At 44.2% G+C, this 5705-nt stretch overlaps 1 long non-coding RNA gene across 1 annotated transcript; it reads left to right on the forward strand.

Moving 5' to 3' along the window:
- The first annotated feature begins 358 nt into the window (after positions 1 to 358).
- On the forward strand, positions 359 to 4163 carry LOC134510557 (uncharacterized). The gene is made up of 3 exons (XR_010069659.1): positions 359 to 515; positions 1578 to 1652; positions 4099 to 4163. It is a non-coding gene; the product is annotated as an uncharacterized LOC134510557 (long non-coding RNA).
- The last annotated feature ends 1542 nt before the right edge of the window (positions 4164 to 5705 follow it).

Raw genomic sequence — 5705 nt, forward strand, 5'->3', positions numbered from 1 at the left:
GCATATTAGCATGGTCCCGAGCCCAAACCGAGCATCTTTCCTTTGGGTGAAGGGTCCTGGGGGTACGGGGGCAATGCCACACTCTTGCACGGAGGCCATTTTGGGGTCCAGGTTGGCATCTGGGGGTACAGGGGCAATGCCACACTCTTGCACCAAGGCCGTTTTGGGGTCCAAGTTGGCATCCCCGCCCTCTGCCTTCCTATGCTGTGCTGACATAACTCTGCAACTTTGCATCTTGCTCTGTAGGTGAACCCCCAGGGATCAGACCTTTCCTCCCCTGTGATTCTCAGGACACCAAACATCCGGCAGACGCTCAAGGGTTCTGGTTTCATTTAGGTCCGGAGGAAGCTGTGTTGCCCTCACACAAAAGAAGCACCAGGGCATAGATTAAACCCTCTGGAGAGATGGGAGTTTTCCAAATGGCCTCGTAAAGGGAGAAACGCGTGTTGAGAAGAGAAAGCTCCTTTGTTTTGGATAGCAGCTGTAATCTCCACATCAAGCACATGTTGGAATTCGTAAGTGGCCATTTAGCCATATTCTGACAGCAGAACGAGCAACCTCGGGGCGGCAGCCAGGCCTATTTATAGAGAGGAGTTTTGAGGTAATATCCTTACCTTGGATGCACTGTCTCCACTTAAGAGCCTGGCTTATGAGAGAAAGTAATGCCAGACAGGCAGACGGCAAGGGAGGAAAAGAGTCACAGCTCACTCTGCCTGGCTTGCTTTGCATCCGAGTAAACGAAGTTTTACAAGAACAATTGAAATCTCTGAAAACTCAGTTTCTTCCCCAGTCTAACAAGAAAAGGAATGCCAGAAGATAAACAGCCGTAGAGGTTCCTCAGGCCAAACCTGCATAAGCATATGAAGTTAATGTGTCACTGTTGCCGCAGTACAAGAGCATTGGGAAATCATGAGCTATCCAGGAGGTCAGAACTTAGCCCACAAAGTTTGCTGACCTTTTTGTTGACGTTACTGATGACACCCAATGGCTTAGGAGACCTCTTGGATACTCGATGAGTGTTATCGTTAATCAAGGCTGTCCCCCGATATTGCATCAAATACTGATGCTTCGACTCTGCTAGTGCCAAGGTATTTGGTAAAACTCAAGCAGTGTCAGGTTAGGTGTCCTAAACAGATGGGTTGGGATCCAAATCTGGCTGAAATCACAGGGGTTTGGAGCTGGTCTGGGACACCTGAGAAACGTGGATTTTTTCCAAAATAAACAGGAGTCAGGAACCCATGGAAAGCATGAGAAGAGGGGAGGACACCGAGGTGACGGTGAAACTCCTTTGATTAGCAGAGGTCTTTGAATGGTTGTACTCAGAATAACAGGGTGTCTTGGCCATGGCCATAGAGATGATAGTCCAAGGGTAAACTGTAGCTTGGAACAAGGAATGGTGGGATAAGAACCTTGTAGTGGAAGGTGTCCCTGGCCATGGCAGGGGCGTTGGAACTTGATGATCATTAAGGTCCCTTCCAACTGTAACTGTTCTGTGATTCTGTGAAGATTCATCTCACAGACAAAAAAAATCTAAATTTAGCCATTTCATTTAAATTTATTTTCTACACTACATGTAGGTCAGCTACGAGTCTGAGCTCCCATTGCCAGATGGAGGGGGATCACACTGGCCTAATGTGGGTGTGTACCTTCAGGTATGTTGAACAGATAAGGTCTTTATTTGAGTGCTGGCTTGAATAGCCCCAGGCTGGTGCCTTCACCAGAAGATCCCTTCCTCTTGCTATAACGAAGAGGTAATACCTATGACTGCTCCTGGAGAGCCCAGGAGTGATTTTAACAGCAGCTGAAGACTAGGGTTCAGAGCAGGGCTCTTCATCACCCTGGCTCACCCATCTTTCTCAGAGATGACCTCATACTGTTTCTGGTTTTTGGCTACTACAAATGGCTTCATAATCTGCCTACCAAAATCTGCCTAGGACCAAGAACCACAAGACACATCTCGGGTACCATATGAACCAGAGGAGATGCTCACGCACTCAACCTAAGAGCCCCACACTGTCCACCCCAGCACTGATTCTTCCAAAGGAAGGATGCTCCTTTACACCAAATGTTGATTTTGGTTTACCACTTGGGTGTGAGAAACCATGCCAAAGCACCATGAACCTTTAGATCACACCTGTAATTAACCTGGTTTTCTTCTGAAGGTCCTCCTCCATGGAGCTACAATGCTCTCTGAATTAGAGGACAAGGTTTTTATTCGACGTGGAAGAAAAAGCGTATTTTTAGGAATCTCACTTCTAACTTCGAAGCTGCTCTGAGAATCTTCTCCATAGCTCCCACTGCCACATGGGAGTGGGGGAAATACCCCTCTGAGATACCTCTGAGCCTTTCTCTCCTTCTCCAAGTTAAAGTTGCTGCTGCTGTTGCTGCAGGGACAGCTGAAAGAATCCTGGTGTGGGAGGGAAGGAGAAGCTGGCAGGTATCCAGCATCATCAGCTTCTGCCGTGGGGGGAGTCCTGCTTTCCAACAGATGCCTGGCTTTTACAGCTCCCGGAGCCCTGTTCCCTTATCTTCCAAAGACATCTCTAGCTACTCATTTACTGACCAAATTAAACAGAAGCTGGGATTGAACTGGGAATACGTGTATTTTCTAATATGCACACAAAAATCAGCAGATTGAGAAGAAAATCTGTATGTATGTACACATACACACATATGTATATTACATGCATGTTGACCTGCTTAAAATGGCCGGTTTCCTAAGGCTGCTATCAGTTACAAGACAAAAAAGTTGAAAGAAAGAATTTAAGTAAAAATGTGACTGATACTTACAAATTCAGTGGAGTATATTTTGCTCCAAAACCCCAGAGCTGAGACACTGACCCAGGCGTGGGAGTGAATATGCACTGCCTATAGGGTAACGTCTGGGTGCCCATGCACGGAGTCAAACACGACACATTCAGAGGAAAGAGAAAGCTGATTTTGACAATAAGTATAAGTGAGAAGTCAGAAATTGTAGGATATTGATAAGGGAAGCAAAAGGGCAGAGGGGAGAACTGTTCAGTAAATCCCTCTGTACTGTACTGGTGAAAAAGCCCAGTGAGAGAGTCTTATTATGTGTTGAAAATTAAATACCTCCGCTCCGCTAATACTTGTTGTGGTCATTAAGCAGCAAGTGACTAAAGCTAAATGGATAACTTGAACCCCAGGATTTTCACCAAGCTGCCCAAGGGCTATTAGTATTGAATGTCATTATTTCCAGGGTGTCTGTGAGTTAGAATTGGAGACTGTATCAATCCTAGCACAATAATAAACGGCTGATAACTACATCAGTTCAAATTTACTAGATTAATAAAGACACTAATGTAGTCAATACTAATCAGCACTGGTTCATGGAAAGGATATCCTGTCAAAGTAAACTTACCTTTTCACTGTTGATAGGGACAACAGTGTTAATAGAGTTGGCACTTTATAAAGGTATCGGTAGCGCAGGGTATTTTAAGCTGATTAGATCCACTTGGCATAAGTAAAATCTGTTAAGAACTGGACATTTGATAGATCTCAAACCCTAATTGCAACAGGAGACAGTTCACCGAGTTCCTGTGCTTCTAGTGGTACTTTGCACAGCTCAGTTTTTGGCCTTGCACTTTAACCTTTTTTACTAATATTCTGGAGAGATACACGTTACTAGTGTTTGCAAATGATGGGGAAATCTGGAACCAAAGAAAGAAGAGGTCGGGGTAGTGGGTACCCTTGACTGCTTGCTATGTTCGTGGCAGGCAAATAATATTCAATACATATTGTACATTTATCCTTGAGGAATGAAGACAGCGCCCCAGGAAGCAGAGATTTTGGAGACTATCTTCCAGGGGTTTAGAGGGATCCTGAAGGCAGAAACCAGACCAGTCTGCAGAAGCACAGTGGCCGGCATCTGGCATAGATCTGACAGACGCAAGACTTGACTCAGTTGCACTTCTGCAGATGAAGAAATATTATTAAATTGGAGAGAGTCACAGGACTGATAAAGGGATTTGAATATATATGACCTACTTTGAAAGCCTTAAAGGGCCCTCAAGATGGCTAGAAAAGCAAGGAAAGAGCTAAGGGGTGACTTGAATCTATTCTGCTTACCTGATACAGGCATAATAAGACCAGACATCACAAAATTTAAGCTGGACAAATTCGTATTAGAAACAAGATACACATTTTTCAGCAATGAGAAATATCAACTACGGAAACCATTTTCTAAGGTTTGTATTTGATTTTCCATCCATAGATACTTTTTTTAAAACAGATTAGGTATCTTTTTTTCTAAAATATATATATTTGAATGATAAAAACAAGAATAATTTCTTCCAGGCCTTACAATTAATAAACCTAAATAAAATAAAAATCCATTGACCTTATGTTTGCCCAGGATCCTGGAGACACCTAAAGGACCATGAAGCAACCTACTCTGCCTTCCAGACTTGGGAGAGAAGGCCAGGATCAAAGCAATCAGCTGCTTGAAAATTCACAGCTAAATCAGTTTTTCTGCAGGTCAGTCTTTATCTGCAGGTCACGGACATTGCCTCCGCTGTCTTTTGTCATTTTGCCTTTCAGGTCCTGCTGGAATTAGCCAGCTTCTGTGGTGTGCCTGAGTCCCCAGATGGGCTCATCCAAACGGAAGAGTTAAAAAGAACAGAGAAAATAAATCTGGAGTAATTCTGTGGTGTCATCTAGTCTGACTTTTCTGAATCACCAATTAATGACATACTTAATCACATTAATGTTTTCGCTAGTCCTGATCAGACTTGCTTTTGTGCTTAACTTTATACCTTACTATGTTGACCTACTACTTAATGTAAACCAGGTATACACGAAGTTCCCACTGAGCTCAGATAAATTTATCTACTAATGTGCTAATGGTTACTGTGTCACAAGTGAGAGTAGAACCTGATAGCTAGATTTTTTTAATTAATTAGTTTGTCAAGCTTATTTTAAAAAGGAGAAACTTGAGCCTAAGTTTGCCTGTCAAGCAAAAAATACTATGGCTAGATAGATTTTCCAAAGCATGAAATTCAAGAGGAGTTAGGTTTCCCTTTGTGCCTTTAAAGAGCTCTCCCTCGTGTCCAAGTGCTTCATCTTGGCTAATATGCTCTAGGCTCTTACCCACAGCCAGTCCTGGGACATTTTGCTCTGTTGCCAGGAGGCACTGTGACCGAAAGACTCCTGTGCTGCCAAAAAGGCAGCCGGTCAGTGGTAACTGCAGCATCTCTAAGGTTCATCCCCGCTTCTTTCACGTATTTAAAGCCTCAGTCACAAAAACGCCTTTGGCTGCACTCTGGAAATCAGACCACAACGTGATGGCTCTGACCTATTTCTCTGTCGCAGCACACATGCCCGGTTGACAGCGCTTTCTGAAAAGCCCTGGAGTTTTCCAGCCAGCTGGGCTCAGAGCAAGGACGGTGGATATTTATTTGGTGGTGGACATGCCTTTCCAGACTCTTCAGTCAGGCCCAAGCAAGCTTTGAATATGAGCCGCTGTGTTTTTGCTTAGGTAAGCAGGACCTGGGTGGGTTGAACGTGAGATCCATGTAAAACGTCTTATTTTCTCGTTCTCAGCAGTGATTCCAACAGAGCTGCTCTGCTTCGGAAGAAAAGGGAAATTCTCCATGTCACTAGATCGTTGCAGGATGCAAAGAAGGTGGGGGGGAGCCTCCTCTAGCACAAACCCAGATGTTTTTGTAGTGGATCTCAGCTGAATG

The sequence above is a fragment of the Chroicocephalus ridibundus genome, chromosome 2 (assembly GCF_963924245.1).
Source record: "Chroicocephalus ridibundus chromosome 2, bChrRid1.1, whole genome shotgun sequence".
In the NCBI taxonomy this organism is placed as follows: Eukaryota; Metazoa; Chordata; class Aves; order Charadriiformes; family Laridae; genus Chroicocephalus; species Chroicocephalus ridibundus.